The sequence below is a fragment of the Camelus ferus genome, chromosome 23 (genome assembly GCF_009834535.1).
Source record: "Camelus ferus isolate YT-003-E chromosome 23, BCGSAC_Cfer_1.0, whole genome shotgun sequence".
In the NCBI taxonomy this organism is placed as follows: domain Eukaryota; kingdom Metazoa; phylum Chordata; class Mammalia; order Artiodactyla; family Camelidae; genus Camelus; species Camelus ferus.
The window spans coordinates 14,426,820-14,444,015 of NC_045718.1; the positions used below are offsets into that span (position 1 = coordinate 14,426,820).

The 17,196-nt window shown below is 47.7% G+C and overlaps 1 protein-coding gene and 1 long non-coding RNA gene across 17 annotated transcripts in view; one reads left to right on the forward strand and one right to left on the reverse strand.

Moving 5' to 3' along the window:
• LOC106730998 (coiled-coil domain-containing protein 144B-like) overlaps nt 1-4,554 on the forward strand; it is a 41,424-nt gene extending 36,870 nt beyond the window's left edge. For all 15 annotated transcript variants that reach the window (XR_004314567.1, XR_004314565.1, XR_004314572.1 and 12 more), the window contains one exon: nt 4,544-4,554. The gene's annotated coding sequence lies outside the window, so the exon portion shown is untranslated. The remainder of the gene's footprint in view (nt 1-4,543) is intronic.
• LOC116659297 overlaps nt 1-17,171 on the reverse strand; it is a 72,332-nt gene extending 55,161 nt beyond the window's left edge. The window contains exons 1-3 of one of the 2 annotated variants that reach the window (XR_004314619.1): nt 16,949-17,171; nt 15,787-16,723; nt 10,921-11,038 (exon numbers count right to left, since the gene is read on the reverse strand). This is a non-coding gene — a long non-coding RNA (uncharacterized LOC116659297). Of the gene's footprint in view, nt 1-10,920; nt 11,039-15,786 lie in introns of both variants that reach the window. The other variant, XR_004314618.1, reaches the window with a different exon arrangement.
• Between the last annotated feature and the right edge of the window lie 25 nt (nt 17,172-17,196).

Here is a 17,196-nt window from a genome sequence, read left to right on the forward strand (position 1 = left end):
CTTCCCCTTTCCTTCCTTCCTTCCTTCTTTTTCCTTCTTTCCTTCTCTCTCTTTTCTTCTTTCTTTTTCTTCTTCTCTCTCTCTCTTTTCTTTCTTCTTTTCTCCTTTCTTCCAGTTGATTAGTTTCACCTATAGCCAGCACTTCATTTCTTATTTCACACAGAAAGCTTTAGGAACCCCCTTCTCAGCCAGTCAGCTGGAATGCTGCCAGAGCGCTACCTAAGATCTGGTGGATGGTTGGTAGATTATTAGGTTCTTGCTAATGCTTACGCCTTCCTATTTCTGGTCATTTTACCTTCCTTAAGTGGGACGCAGGTTCTTTGCTGACAGTGCTATTAAGATACTTGGTGAAGGAGCCTCTCTGTATGAAGTGTATTGTGGGCTTCAAATATCTGAGTGTTCAGTCTATTTCTCCCTCCCCTAGTTCCAGCGACCCCCGCCCCAGGGTTGGCAGGTGGGGCAGAGAAAGAACAGCTGCGTTGTCTGCGGGTCACTTGATTGTGCGTGTGGAGGTTGACAGACTTAGACTATCTGCTGTCTTTTTGGCCGATTCTAAGTGTTCTCATGTGAGGGGCAGAGGGAGAGGACATTTATATAGATACATATTTAGGCCCAAAGGCAGTCAAAGAACTAAGTAAGTCTTACTCTGCAAATAGGCAAGGTTTTCTCTCCCTAATCCTTCCATATTCCTCTCCTGTTGCCCTTTTTCCTCCAGCTTTGCCCTATCCTTCCAACTGGTTTCTGTTCTTTTTTTTGTCATGCCTCTCTGTTAGGAAGGGTTAGTGTCAGCTGCCTTCGTGATTTGAAGGTGGAAGGAGACTAAGCAGCAGACAGCCCACTGGGCGCACGTGGATTTGCTGGTGGAGGGTGTGGCTCCAACCCTCAGAGACTGGGAAATCAGGGGAGGCCGGCCACACCCGCCCTTCCTCCAGCTCGGCCTCCTTGCTTGGAGGGCCTAGGAGTTACAGGCGTGCACCTGAAAACCCCCTTTCCCACTCCAGACTTCCAAACGAGTTCAATTATTTATCTAACCTTCAGAAGATAAATCTCTTAAGATTTCGCTCTATAAGAAGGTCCCCAAACCCTTCTCTTCCCCTGGTTTCTGAAAGAGGAGCAGAAAACTACAGAATTTCAGCTGTGGAAATGGAGTCCTCATCTGCCCATTCATTGAGCTCCAGAGAGTGGCCCTGAGCGCTCATACCTAACTTGAGGTCCAGCCTGCTTGGGGAGAGTCATGAGAAAGAACTGCCCTTCCGTCATCCACTCTCATCTGTAGGACAGGGACCCCAAAAAGGCATCTCCCAGAGACTTGGGAAGATGACGACCGGGGAAGGAAGGTTTGATTGGCTGAGTGGAGAGTGCCTGAAACTTTCACAGCACCCGCCTCACTGTCTGTGTCTTGTTTCCCATACGCTGCTCATGCATCAGGCGCCATGCATCGGGGAGGGTAGATGTCACCACCTGGGGTGGGTTGGTGGCGATGTAGCTGTATGACAGCTCATCAGCATGTGTTATGTAGTCTCTGGACCAGTGCTGGAGTTGAGCACAACCCACGGCCTATACGCACCTCACCCTTCTCTCCATCCGCCCAGCCACCAGATGGTTCTCCTTAGCTCACTGACTCCTCTTCCCGTGAGCTTCCTGAAGTCCTGCAATCTAGCTGGATGGCTGTTCCTTGCTCCCCCAAAGAAGAAATTGTCCCCATTTTTTCCATCTCCATCCCCAGCTCACTTTCATGTCCCTTATGTTTGCCTGTGCCGGTGTTACTGATCGCCCCAGCAGATGAGAGGAAGAGCCAGCAAACGGGGCCCCAGACCCTCACTCCAACCCGTTTTTAAAAATCTGTTTTCTAGAGTGGGCTGCACATGTAATTGTGTTAACAAAGTATTCAATTACTTCAAAAAAATAGAAGCAGGAAGTTTGAAAAATCACTGACATTGAAGATGATCAACTGATGGTATTAAGGCGCCTGTTGTCCTGTAGCATTTGTTAGCAATGCTGAGATCTCAGGAGTGAGTGAGAAGCATGAGCTGTGTTACCAGCCCTACAGGCGCCAGCATGGCTTTGGGTCCATCTCTTGACCCAGGCAAGGGAAGAGGGCCCTGGGTTTGGGCTCCCTGAATCCAAGGTGCCTTGCTCCATGATTTGACATCGATCAATGAAAACTTGGGACCTCCTAAAAACCAGATGGAACCCATATTCCATCTGATCTCACCTAACGAGGACAAGTAGGTCCTTACTTTCTGTGCAGCATGCTCACTGTGTGCCCGGGTTCCTTGAGTCTTCTTAGTGGAAGGTGCTGAGCTGATTCAGTTGAATCGCAAAGAGTCCTTTGCCTTCTGAGCTCTGAGCACCCTCCGTCCTGGGTGGGGCAGCCAGTGTGTTGTGGAGTGAGGCAAGGTCAGGCAAGCCTTAGCGACAGGGACACAACTTCAGTGCACCTGCCTTGTGCATTGTTCTGGAGGTTTTCTACAGTGATAGGAAACACTGGGACAAGCGATCCGGCCGGCGTATCTGCCTGCCGCTTTGTGTGCTCTGCTGTCTCCACATTCCTGCCTCTTCTCCAGGAACATGCTCTTTGCTTAAAGAGCAGAGTCATGAAAGATGTGCCCTGCCCCAGCCCTCATCATGTCTCCGTAGCTCCGTCCTCACCTCCACAGCTTCTCCTGTGTCACTTCCATTTCTTTTCTGAGGGAAGAACTTTGGGACCAGACTAGGATCGGCCACCTCCCAACAACCAACACAGCCCCACAACCGCTTTCTTCTCCCCTGGCCTCTCTCCCCGACCTCTCAAGATCCAGCCTTCTCCCCCACCTCAATTCTGCCAACTCAAGTTCTAAACCATACCTCAGAGAGACCTGCAGGTCCGAAATGCAGCTCCCAAAGGAGCTGGAACCTGTGGATAAGGCAGAGGCTGGGCACAGGGATTAATTACGGTCCATTCTCCCCTCTTCTCTAAAGTGACTCAACCCCTTCCTCTGTTGTGCAGTAGAACAAAGGTTTTGACACTTATAGGGCAGTGCATTTCCCTTTTCCCAGCTGACAAATTGTTTCCTCCGTCCTCTTGGACCACCCCATCAGGAAAGCCCCTTGTGTGGAGCACTGCCTCCCGGATCGGGTGGTTTCTCTCCTGGTGCCATCCTTTCCCTTCCCCACATAAGATCACGTTCGTCTTCACCATTTACAAACAGCTGGAGAAATCTGCACGACCGGGCACAGCTGCTACGCGTCAGGGACGGGGACACACGCGTCCAGCCTCGTCTGGGCTGAGAGCATGAGCCTTCCGTCAGTGCCGGGAGGAAGGCATCTTCTGATGCCTGTGTCTTACCCGCCTCTTCCGGGGGAGGGGCGGAAGGAGCGGAGTCCTGCTTTCTCCGGGGGAGGAGAACGTGGCGGAGAGTGTGGGACTGTGAGCACGTGCATGCTTCCTGACTGAAACAGCAATTGTTGGGAGCGCGCACGAGAGCTCTGCTTCCTTGCATCTGCTGACACGAGTGAGGGTCGGCTTGTCTGCCTTGCTGCACGGTGTTCATGGCCACTTACCACCCAAAGTGTATTGTGTGCAAACTGATACGTGTTTGGCTCTTCGAGGGTTTTCAAACAGATAACTAAACTGCAATGTGTGATTTTTCCATTCCACATTCACAAAATGTTTGGCCTCAACACGGAAGCCCACGTGTCAGAATCATCTTTTAAGTTTGGCTATTAACTTGCACCTGGTTCTAATGTCCTTGCCCTCCATCCAAAAGAACTAACGAATCTTTTGTTTTCTGTTCCGTTTTAAGAGTGGATTGTTTGGGAATGCTAACTTTGCTTTGGATTTTCTACTTTTTGTTTTAATGCAGCTTTTGAAATATTCTAGTTGTTTGCCATGCCTCACCTTCCCCACCCCACCTCAGTGCTTGAAATTTGAGCCACGTGACATTTCTAGTGTTTCATGATCTCTTCTCATACGTTTGGTTTTGGTTTTTTGAGCAGTAGTGTTTTGTAGTTTGGGTTTTGTTTCTCTCTTCAAACCACCCAGTTCCTTGTTCTACGAGCCAATTCTCACCTCCGTGTTTTCTCACCCTCCTTTTCCTTCCCTGGCGTAGATCAAAGTGGTCAAAGCGTTCCATAGTTCCCTCCACGAAAGCATTCAGAAACCCATGAACCAGAACTCCATCCACAACTTCATGACCCACCCCGAATTCACCATAGATGAGGAGGGGCCACGGACACCACTCATGGATGAGCAAGAAGAGGAAGGTCTTGAGAAGTTTTCTAAGCCTGGGACTAGCATGGCCCCGTTGGATGGGGAGGTCACTCCATATGCCAACAGAAACAACAACGCGGTGGACTGCAGCCAAGTGCAGGTTGCTGCCTCCCACTCGGACAGCCCTCTGCACAGCCTGGAGACATCAGTTTGAACTGGGTTCTCTGACTCCCGTTCCTGCTCACCCTGTTGCCCTTTGTATCTCTCCCTTCAGTACGGTGAGAATGGGACTTCTCACTGTCATGTCAGCTGCTCCCAAGCGTGTCTGAACCCCCACCTGACCGTGAGGAGGGAAGAGCACAGACCTACAAGTATTTTGACTTAAACTTGAGTTGGGGTTTGTACCAGGACCCTGTTCGACCCCAAGTAGGTAACAAATGGTAGAACCGACTCTAGGTCTATCAGTTGTCACTTTTGAAGAAGTGGTGACAATCGTCTTGGCATCTACCTCAGCCCAGATGCTCCCCAGTATTCACATCTATGTCACCAGTCTCCTGACGTCTGGGTTTTTGACCCTATGCATCTGCGCCGTTTACAAGCTCATTTAAGGGTTCAGAGCCACAAACATCCTCACATGAAATGTGTTCAGGTAGGAATGGAAGGTGTAGATGCAGCTGAGGGAGTGATTGTTTTAAAACAATTTTTCCATTTTGAAAACTTACACCTAGAGTGCTTCACCTTTCCTGCCCTTCCAGCCCGACCTCCCCGCAGCCTCTCGGTCTCTTGTGACCATTGTTTTCCTTGGCTTCCTTCTTTTTTTTTTTTTTTTTTTTAAAGTTGTAATGATTCAGAAAATGGAAAGGGCGTGGATGAATGGAGTAGACTTTAACCATCCTCCCTTATGGCCCCAGTGGAACCCTTGATTTAGTGCTAGAGGCAAATAGGTTTCTTTGCTAACAGGGTCCTTTGGAAGCAATTGAGAGCTGGTAAGAATGTGTTCCTGCTGTTGCCAGGTTATCTACTTTTAAAACATTTTGATTTTGAAAATATGCATCCAAAGTGGGAAGCTCCAGTGACACTTTGCTGACTTAAAGGAGCAAAGGGACCCACCCTGAGAAGCCCCTCTCCTCCCTCCCTCCCTCAATGGGGTGAGGTGGAGCCACGTCTGCAGGACCTCTAATGTTCCTCCTTGCTGATGGTGATGTGCGCTCTCCTGTGCAGGGGTCAACTCATGTCTGCCAATTCCTGTCTCCTACGAGATAAGTGAAGCCTGCCCTGCTCTTCCTTGAGTGGTGGGAGTAGGGAGAAGGGGCTCGAGGCTCTTACAAACTGCCATGTTTCCATCTGGGAGAGTCAGGTGCCCGAAACCTATCCTCTCCAGCCTTTTCTTCCTCCTCCCTCACCCTTTTCATCTGAGCTGTCCTAGGATGGAAGAATTAAAGGAGCAGTCCCCCCGACACATCCCATTACTACACAATCCACCAGATTTGATTTGGGTTTGTAAAGGTTCCATGCTTCAGTGATCTTTTCTCTGTCTTAAATGCTCATGGGGGAAAAGACAGCTCAACCCAAGCTGTTAGGTGTTCACATATATATTTATTAATTACATTGGAAGATTTAGTTCTGTCGAGTCTTGTATTACCTCAGATCAGTTTTTAGAATAAACTCTGGAGGCTGTTTTTTCATTCCTGCTCCCAAAAGACTCTCATGGTGCCTGTTTAAAGTCAATGGTTATGTGTGTGTATTCTAGTTTCCATAGTAAGAGAGAAAACAGAAATATGCAAAAAATAGTTTTCTTTAGATCAGAAACTGATATTTTTTGAGTTAGCCATATGTGTTTTGTTTAAAGGAATTAAAATAAAGTGCTGTCATGTAAGCCTGGGGAGGGGCGCACATAACCAGCTGTTAGACGTGACAGGTTTTGTCATTTTGTCATTGGTTTTAAAACCAATGCACCATATTCCTTTTCTCCAAACAGCCATCTTTATACTGAAGGGGAAAAAAAAATTCGTTGGGTTCTAGAATTTTTTAATATAAATTTTGTTGACATGGAATTAAGTTGAAGTGTTTATGTGCATGTTTTTTTATGTAAGTTTTTTTTTTCTATTTAGTTTCAGTGATCCAGCTGACAGTAAATAAATATGGAAGAAGTTAATAAAGCTTCCCCCCAAAATGGTGCTTTGGATCTGAAAAGAGTCTGATGGGGAAAAGGGAAAAATATTATCCTAGAGTCTTCTCTTGAAAAACCTAGAAAAATGGGCAGTAGATCACTGCTGGGAAGGAATGCATCCAGGAAGAAGGGACAGCCGGCAGGAAGCGAGTGTGCACCCCCATGGAGATGGGTACCAGGCACTAGTGATCAGGACCAGGGACCTCGGTTAGACTTGCAGTTTGTGAACAGCTGTCAGAGTGGTACCCATGACACCGGCTGCCAGGATGCTCTGATTGGGGGTTTGCATTTTTTATGGTTCTTTTACCTCCTGTTGCCCCTGGATTTTTCAATTAGTGATTTTTTTTTTTTGGCAAGGATCTGATTTGAGATTTCTTCCCCTCCCCTAGAAAAGTTTCATACAATCTATTAGACGAGAGAACTCTAAGTGGAAAAATAAAGGCTGGTTCTAGCCCTAGATGACAGTATGGGGGCTAGGTCCTTCCCAGAGGTGTCCTCTGCCCTCTGAAATGACTCCCTCATCTCTAAGGCGGTAGAGACACCACTGAGAAGTCCCTCTGGCACTTGTAAGTTCTTTGAGGCTTGGCTTTCTTCTCCCAACTGAGCTTCAGAAGGGAGAGCTTGCCCAGTGAAATCTGAGTGATTACCTCACTGCCGAAAACCCAGAGGGCCGTGGCAAGCTCACGTGTGCCGGACACCTCTAAATACATCACCTCCTTTCTCGCTTGCTTTCCTTGCCTAGTGATCGAAGCAGCTTATGATGCCAACACAGGGTGCACCCTTCCTCACTCCTCACTCCTCGGAACTGGGGACCACCTCACTGTGGGGGGGGGGTGCGGGGAGGCGAGGGGCACTTCTAAATGCCTGCTCTTCTTAAGCCATTCCAGCCTCTTCCTCAGAATAGACCAGACACCCTTGCGCTGAGCTCAGCGCCGGCCTTTACCTTCCCGGCCCTGCCGTCAGGTCTGAGGTCCGCTTTCCTCCGAGACGGAGGGAGGGGGGCCCCCTCCGATGGAACTGGCCTTTGGTTCATGTCTTTCTCCCCATATGTGAATGTGCCGTGTGTATGTGCCAACAAACCTCGCTCTGTTCTTTTCAAATCAGCACGCAGATAGGAATTTTGAGTTTCTTTCTTTCTTTCTTTCTTTTTTTAAGTAACTAGTATAACAAGCACTGGTATTTTTGTATAAAAGGGAAAAACAAGACAAAAGATTGGCCTTTGTGGTCTGCATGACTTAACAAACAAATGATGACATCAAAGCAATGCGTACCCCAGTGTGTGTTGCCATCATTTGCAGTTCAGGCAAACAGGGCGCCCCACCTGCATTTGCATTTTGATATTATTTAAGCTCTCTGTATAATGTTTTGCATGTAGTTATATGATTCTTAGGAAAAAAATATGCTATAAATTGGCAAATCTGAAATTCAAATATGTTGTTCCACTGAGACGGGAAAAATAGAAGGGGAGTTTTAAAAGAAAAGGGGAAAAAAAGGATACATTTTTTGGAACCAATAAAGCTGTTGCTGATGAGCAAAAACAACACTGTTGTGCACTGAGAATAAAACCCATGCCCACTTGTAACTGTGCTGTCCTCAGTGTGTGCCCCACTCGGCTGATGGCACTGGCTGTCAAAGTGGAGAAGGGGTCTGCCACAGGCAGGCCGAGAGCCCATCTTTGCGAGCCCGGAACTCAGCTTGTCACGGGCCCCTGGCATGCTTCTCGGCCGCTGTTTCCCTCTGGTGACTTGCAGCCCTGGTGCCGGCTTCCTTCCCTTGGGGGACGGCTTTGCTTTGCCCTCCTTGGTTAGAATCTACAGTCAGGGCCTTGTGAAGCTGGAGCTTTTGAGAAAGGATGAATGTGGAAGGGTGAGAAAGCTCTTGGTGGTCCTATCTTTTTTTTTTTTTCCTTTGCTTTATTTTTATTATTGTTGTTGTTATTAACAAAATGCCTGTTGGGAAAATTGGTTTCCCTTATATTAGCCGCTGTTTCCTGCCTTTCTTCTGGGGCTCTCCAGTCCCCATCTTCCCAAAGGTGCTTTTGGGGGAGGTTCTTTGTTTTGTTTGAGGGGTTTTTGCTTTATTTGCCTGTTTGGGTTTTATCTGTGTGCGTGTCTGTTTCAGTCGCTCCATGTTCCCTGGGTCTCTAGCATGACTGATATGAGGCCTTAGTTTCAGGTCAAAACAGCTTCCTGGCAGGTCATTTGGGTTCTGAGCTTTCATATCGCCTTCCCAGTACCCAGAACGCCTTCCAGCAATTCTCACCTAGATGCACAGTCAAGTTCCCTACTCTGTTTTAAAACATTGAGGAAAGAAAGAACTTCGTCAGCTTGCCAGGATCTTTTAGGAAAGTATGATGTTGAAGAAGAACACAGACTCTCCCAGCTGTTTGAACAGGCTGGTTCCAAAGGAGCCATCAGCCTTGATTGAAAAGTCTTCTGTAGTGAGAAGTCTTAGCCCCGCGTTTCTTCACTGTCCCAGGCTGCCCTCCACAGGCACAGCCACCCTGCCCGCTTAGTTTCCTTTGAAACATATGAGGGAGAAAATACTTAATAACCAAACAAACAAACGGGGCTGGGACTTACTGACAACAGAAATCATTCACAATACAGAACTGACGTCTTGTTAATTCCATTGTAGCTTCCCTCCCAAATACCGTCCCTAAAAAAGGGGTGCAGAACACGCACACACATACGCACACACAATACACACGCGTGCGCGCGTGCACACACCCACCCCCCCCCCCTTACAGTCTTTTCTAAAGTCGGGCCGTGTATTTCTCCTCTTAGTCTCACCTTGCCTTTCTTGGGCCTGTGTCTCTCTGCTGTGCCAAACAGGATCTTAAGAATCCATGCCTCCTAACTCCAGCATGTGCAGTAAAGCGTGGAGAAAAGTGAGCTTTAAAGTAGCCTTCTGGCAGAGACCAGCGCATCCTAAGGCGTTGGTTTAATGGGGTGTGAAGCCAGCTCAGCTCCTCAGGCCTGAGTAACCATGTGGAAAAAAGCAGGCTCCTTTCTTCCATCTTTCCCTCCCCACAGTTCTAAAAAATATTATTTCTTTGCCCTCCATCTTTTTTTTTCCTTTTTTTTTAAAATTATTTTTAAATTTGCCTTCTTTTTTTTAATTGAAGTATAGTCATTTTACAATGTTGTGTCAATTTCTGGCTTACAGCATAATGTTTTAGTCATACATACACATATGTATATTCATTTACATATTCTTTTTCATCAGAAGTTACCACAAGATACTGACTACAGCTCTCTGTGCCGTACAGCGTAAACTTGCTGTTCATCTGTTTTATATACAGTAGTTGGTATCTGCAAATCTCGAACTCCCAGTGCCCTCAGTCTTTAATAATCGCTTCAGAGTCTCCCTTTCTCAGCTACCGTATCTTCCCACTGCTGTCTCTGGGTTCCTCTGAAGCTCTCCACCAAGACTGACTGATTCTCCCTCAAGTGTACACACAACCAGGCAACTCCCTGTCTTACTCTGGCAAATACGAGGATGACTCACTGAGTACCAGTAAGCTGGGTACCAACTCCCGACCCGGGTCTCTTAGGGCCTGGCCTCCAAGTCACTGAAAGCAGGATGGAGGATACAAATGGTATGTCCTTTACAAGCAAACTTGGAAACCGTTTTGTAAATAAAACACGTGCATCTGTTACATATCTTTCAGTGTGGTGCCATTAACATCCAGTTGTCCCCAGTATGAACCTAAGCCACGAGACGTAATAACCTGCTAGTTCGTAGGTCGGAATACTTTTAGCCTTGAAAGACAGTGACTTCTAGGTTCTGGGCTTGCCCATGTCCTGATGGAACTAATCATAAGTTCTTCTCTAAAATTTGTTTCAAAGAACACTTCCCAATCTCCAAAAGACGCACACACAGAAGGGAGCGGGAGTGTCCTCCCAGTGTCATCTCCCTAGAGGCTGATGTCAAAACCAGGATGCCACCTCACACTTAATTACAATGAGAATTTCAATGATTAACATGTTTGGGAGCCTCAGTTACAACCAGAAGTTTGACTTATGCTCATGAAATCAAGTATTTTCATGACTTCTGCTTATGAAATACGTGATCTGAGTGGCCAGTGCCTTCACACTCAGAGCCAGGTGTCCCCGTCTCTACTCTCAGACAGACCTGGTCCCTGAGTTCAGGCTCAGGCACGACTTGGTTTCTCTGATGTCCCCTGAGCTGAAGGCCACACAGACCATCTTCCAAGCAGCACAACTGATCAAGTTAAATTTTCTTGCTGCACTAGACCCAAGAATACCATATTGAAAGACTGTGGTCTGTTTTGTTTGTTTGTTTGTTTGTTTTTAACTCCAGACTGTCATATTCTTGGCTCTAGTTAAACCAAATATATATGACATCTTTTTTGAAAGAGGAAGTGAAAGCGGGGAGGGAAGGGCTGGGAACTAGTGGTCGCCTTCAGCCATGGTAATTCAGAGCCCTTCATTTGAGTCAAGAATTCCTGCGTCTACTTGTCATTAAACCTTTGAACTGAAACTGCTGCTGATCAGTTAGGAGAGAGAAGGGGTTAGAATGTTTTTCTGCTCACCTTTGGTGGAAGAGCTTAAACAGAAAAATTGGATGGAGTAAAATCCTGATGCATGGCCGCCTGGAAGGCAGGAGACACGTGTCCTGAACTGCTTCTTGACTGGCTTGATTTTCCACCCCTACAACTGAGACAGTTGAATTACATCGATGATTTTTAAACTACACTTTGAACACGTTGAAGACCTGAAAGGGAATCCTTAGCAGTGATTCAGAGCCCACAGGTGTTCAAACAAAAGTAGCTTTTTTTTTTTTTAACTGTTTGGCTTCCAGTTTAGCTGTAGCTTTAAAAAAAAAAAAAAGACTTAAAATCACCATGAACCAAAAAAAAAAAAAAAAAAAATATAGCGCCCTATGAACTAGACATCCTTAAATCCACTGGTTTGGAAATGTTAAGGTTCTAATTAATAAACCAAATAATCAGCGCAGAAATGATCCCAACTTGGGTGACAATGTAACAACGAGTTGTGGTTAAACACACAAGCAAGCCTAATTTGGATCCTGTCTTGATTGCCTCCCATTATAATGATCAATGTAAGCCCAAATAATATAGAGTAAAACTTAGCAGTTGTAGTCCATCCTGCTGAGAGTGTTATCTGGCCAGTTCTGCTTTGGAATGTGTTTTGGAAACAGTAGTCGTTTGGGAATCCAGAGATCTAACCCACTGGAATGGCACGAGATTAGAGAGAAGAAAGACGGCTCATCTGGGCTTTGGTGGGAGGAGCTGGTCTGCGAATTAGAAGACCTGGGTTATAATCCTGACGCTGCTGCTCGTTTGCTGTGTGGCCTGAGTCCCTCCAACTCTGACACTCTCCATTCTTGTGCTGGTGTCTAAAAGGGCTATTACTACCAGTGGGGGATGGCTAGAGGGTGTCGCTCCCTCCGTGCTCTGTCTCCCTGGACAGCAGCAGTACTGTGTGTGAACTGAGCACCACCACACCCTGACGCAGTGCCAGCAGGCTTCACTCGGACGTCAGACCCTTACACCTGCAGCAAAGAAATCGTTCTGCAGCCCTTAACGTACAAGACATCTGTTTCTCCTTTTTTCTAAATCAAACCATATCTAGCAGCAAGATAGCTGGCACTCACGAAGATCTCTGAGAGGCCCCTGCTAGTCATTTTTTCAGGTCTCATCTTCTCTACTTGGATATTGGTCCATTCATTCATTCAACAAGTATTTATTGTGCCAGGCACTGTGGTATATGCCCTGGGGCTACAACAGGGAACAAAACAAAAAGTCCCCGACCTCTTTGAATTTAGTCTTGTGGAGGAGGAACAAAATAAACAAGTAAATACATAGCATGTTGAATGGTGACAAGGACCAAAGAGAAAAGTAAAGTGGGGCACGGGAAACAGGACAGGGCAGGAGAGTTGCTCTTTTGTAGAGTGGTCAGGGAAGGCCTCTGACAAAGGGACTTTTCTGAAGAGAAGTGAAGGAAGTAAAAGAGTGAGCTAGGTAAGTACGTGGAGGAAAGGGGTTCCAGGGAAGGGGCACAGCAAGTGCAAAGGCCCTGAGGCAGGCCATATTGCTTTGTTTGAGGACATGCATGGAAGCCAGGGATTGGAACTGAGTGACGAAGTGGGAAAGTGAAGAAGATAAGTTCAGGGATGGAGGGTTGGAAATGGACACAGAAACTGTACGCCCATAAGAGGTTGGCTTTCATGTAATAGGAATTCATTGAAGGGTTTTAACCGAGGACGGCAATGATGGATCTTACAGTTTAAGGGGCTTCCTCTGGCTCTTGTGTGGCTGTGATCCAGGGAGGGGTGGAAGAACAACAGTGCAGCTGTAGCCGCACACAGGCCACATGTGGGCCTAGCTTAACACTAAGGGACACAGAGACGCTCAAGCCCTGCTGTCATGCTGCTGTCCTATGACACAAAAGAGTGGGAAGAAAATGCCTTCTCAAAAAAATTAAGATATATTGCTTGCCACCCCCGCTCGCTCAGGATGCCCTGGTTAATGAAATGACTGAAATGGTATTTAATTCACTCACACAAGCAGGGAACAAAGGAAAAGCCATCTGGACCTGCGCCTTCTCAGTCCTGTGGTCATGCAGGCTGGCCCTCGGCCGGCGGGTCCTCCTCTGAGATGCGCTGTGACCTCATCTGACTCCTAGTGCGCCTCCCCGCCCTGCTCCCTCTGCTGCAGAGTGGCTCCTCCAGCTGGAGCCTCTCTGCTCGCAGGGGCTGGGGGGATGAAGCCAGCTCCCTCACAGCTCTGGGGCTGAGGGAAGACCGGGCTGTCACTGGGCATTTGCTCAGAGCTGCCAGGACTAAAGAGGAAGCAGCCAAATGTGGAATTCCAGAAGGACCAAGTAGGCTGAGGTCTGCCAGCCCTCAGGACACCAGCCTTAACGAAAGGGCTCTCTTACCCGTCCTCAAGGCCACCCCGCCTCCTCCACTGGGGCTTAGCCCAGGGAGCAGAAACTAGCCCTAGTCTGGTCACACTCCTTGCTTCCAAGTCCTCCTCACTCTTCCCAAGGTCCTTGGTCGGAGTGGTGGCAGGGAGCTGAGAAGTAAAAGAAATCTTTGTCCTTTCTAAATCTTTCCGTCCTAACCCTGCTCTCTCACAACTTTAACTTAAAAGGAGGGTCCTGGCTGTCTTTGTTTGCTGTTTCAGACTTGCCTGGACTGGAGAAGGCCTCCAGGACACAAGCAAATGAGGGAGGAGGGGGTGAGGGGTGCTGTCATCCAGGCTCTAGCTGTCATCCCGTGCAGCTGTCTGAGCTCCCAGACCTTCAAAACCAAAGTCTGGCTACAGCTGTCTTTCACACAGGGCAATCTGGGTGTTTTCTTTTTCTTTTTTCTTTCTTTTCTATTTTTTTGTTGTTTTTTAGTTTTTTTATTTTTTGCCCAGAAATACAAAAGCCACTGTTAACTCCTTCCTAGGGCAAAGAAGGCCCAACACAGGACCTCAGGTTGCCCTTCCTAGGAGGGAGGCAGGGAGGGCAGTGCAGAGTCGGCCTTTGCCTCTGGCCCAGGAGTGCGCAGGAGGCAGAAAAGACTAGGGCACTGATTTCTTTCTCAATATCTCGCCCTGTTACGCACTTAGGTCATAAATTCACAGCAGCAATAAGCACCTAAGAGAACAATGTCTCGAGGGACCCAGTTAACTCTTACAGTCAGGCAGGCACTGCAAGAACTAACCCAGTCCCCGCCCGAGGGAGGGCTTCAAAGTCAAGTCAGGGAGACAAACGTTTAAACAACAAATCCCAACAACTGAGAGGTGCTGTCACACATGGTGCCGTGGGGACAAAGAGGAACAAGAATCCAGTTCCAGGAGCAAAGGGAAGCTCCACAGAAGTGGCGATGTTTCGGGCAAATTTTTTTAAATAACAATTTTGGGTTTGTTTATTTTTTTAATAAATATGACACTTGATCTTTGCAATAATTCAAACAATGGGCTCAAAGAAGGAAGTAACAAAATACCACAAGCCCTTCAACCCAGAAATAAGCAGTATAAACTGCTTATAATGTGGATTTTAGTAGAATCTGACAAGAGAAAAGGAAACTGCAGTTAAAATGAAGGAACTGGTGCAAAGGCCCAGAGTATGAACGTGGCAACTGAGCTGGGTCTGCTTGGAACGCAAAGCGCCTGCGAGGGGGTGGCCATCGGACACCCATCACTGCGGGAGGGCCGGGACCACGTATGTTTTATGTGCAAAGCCAGTGCCTAGTACAGCATGGTGGGAGAAGTCCCAGAGATGTGTGCTCTGAAGAAAGGACTCGTGGCAAGCTTAGCATCAAGAGAGGAAGACAGACAGACCTAAGGCAGCAGTCTGTTAAGTGTAAAGAAACAAGCCTGAGCCATAAAGAGATGATCACATGAGAGCTGCCCCATTTAATGAGCTCTTGAAAACGCCAAGCCCTAAGCCAAGCACTTTTCTTTGTTTGACCAATTAATTCTCACAGCAGCATTACCTAAATAGTGTCATTAACATCATTTCACATCCGAGGAAATATCTGAGAAGATTAGAGGACCTGCCCGACATTACTCAGGCAGCAATCTGAGATCTGACTCTTAACTCAGAGCTTCTGTCTCTCCAAAGAGGATTCTGAAAGGTTTTGGTGTTAGCAACAATGTTGCATTAGTGTGTAGCTTTGCTGGCCTGGATGCTGAAGTTTTGTCTATTTAAACCAATCTTAATACTTTAGAATCATATGTCACATTCAACCTCTGAAATCATTAAAAGCTGTTAAAATGAAACACTAGAGAAATCAGGTTTAAAACGTACCGTTTTAAAACGTATGCACAGGAGTGAGCGGTTTTCTTCCACTATTCTGATGAGCAACTTCAGCTGCCTGTTTTGTGTTTTGATTGGTGGGTTTGGTTGGTTTATGGGGAGGGATGCAGCCAGAGCCTGGAACGCTCAGTCTGAGGCCTGGGAGCCTCCTGTGCGGAGGTTGTTTCCCTCAAGTGTGGGGGCAGGAGAAACTCAGAAGACCAGAGAGATCTGTCTGACTCAGGCAGATTGTGTAGACAAGATAAGATAAGACCTTGAGATGATCACAGACAGGGGGAAGTTCTTGAAAACATAAAATAATATTTTAAAAGTAGCAGTCAGGGTTCTGAGGTTTGGTTCTATCTGCCCTTCCGGTGTACCATCTCCAAGTTCCCAGTTCACATACCATCCCTTTGAAGGGGCAAAGCCTACAAAGGGACCAGCAAGACCTCCTAGGCAGGGCCATTGCCTTCCTGCTTTTGTGCTTCTGTATAAAGGCTTGCTTCTAGGAAAATGAAACTTACCCCTAAAATTCTGTTGGTTCCTGAAGCTCACTCCAGATTGGTCCATTTCTAATACCTCATTTGAATATGGCATGAACTTACTCAAAATTTAAAACCCTATAAAAGCCTGTGTAAACTTACAGATGGGGTCCAGAGCTTGTAGGGTTAACTCCTCTGGGCCCGTGGTCATAATAAACCTGAGTTCTCCAACCCTCCAAGTGTCGCTTGGTCTCTCCACGGGATTCAGGTTGCTGTAACACCCTGTTGGTACCAACAGCTCAGGACAGGCCTGGTGAGTCCTCTCTCTTCCTCCAGCGCCAGCCACGAGTGTGATGCAGCGATGAATCTCTTTCCCTGTGAGGAGTCCTAGTTCTTATTTGGACCTATCCAAAGGAGAAGTGGGCAGAGACCCAGGTTCCAGCTCTAGAACCAGCTGCCTCTGAGCCTTCTCTGCCCCCTGCAGGTAAAGCTACCTGGAGCAGAGGCAGCCAGGATCCGGAGTGGCAGAGCCCAGGGGAAAGCCGCCAGAGCCAACCTGCAGCCCCCTCCTCCCCTGGGGGCCCTGTGGGAGCCTGGATGCAGGGCATGGGCTGGCACCCCAGGGAAGCCCTGGCCTCAGCATCCACTGGGAAGGGATAAGAGAGAGACACGGGATGAGGGACTGGCTGGCTTCTCTGCCATCCACCTGGTATTCCAGTTCTTTGTGGAAAGTGAGGTCAGAGGCTCTCCTTCCCACCCCCATAGTAATCTTACTGGCCCCTTTCCCTGTCTCCCAAGATGAAAGAGACTGTCGGGAAACTGGTGACAGGAAGAGGGGGAGGATGCGAGAAGAAAACTGAACAGTCTTCAAAGTTTGGGACACTTTCGTTAGACGTGGAGGATGAATTTTCCGGCTTCTGAAACAGGTGCACAACAAGCCAGACGGGGATGGATCTTCTCAGAAGAGCCCTCTGAGCAAGACAGCCAGCAGGGCAGGCCTCGACGGCCCTGCTAAGCCTGCATTAGCTCCACTCTGGGGGTAATACCCAGAGCAGAGGATCTCAAAATCTGAAACGCAGGCCAGCTCTGTCAAAATCACCTGGGAAAGGGGGGAGGGTGTAGCTCAGCGGTAGTGTGTGCTGAGCAACTATGAGGTCCTGGGTTCAATCCCCAGTATGTCCGTTAAAATAAATTAATAAACCTAATTACCTCCCCCCAAAATACAAATAAATAACATAAAAAGTAAAAAAAAAAAAAAAAAAAAAAAAAAGCTGGACCCACCCCCAAATGTTTTAATCACCTGGGAAATGTTTATGAAACCCACCTGTCCCCCTCCGCACCCTCCGCCCACGAATCAGCAGCGGGTCCCAGAGATCTGCATTTGCTTCCCTGAGCACCTTCCAGCTCTCTTCAGACCTGCTCAAAACAAACAAACATTTAAACCTGGAGGACTTACAAAACTCCCCAGGTCTCAGCAACCCAGGACGAGCAATCAGACACCCCCCCCCCCCGCCCCCCCGGCCACCGTGCCCATCCGGAACCCCGCCCCCCCGCAGCCCACCGCAGCCCCGC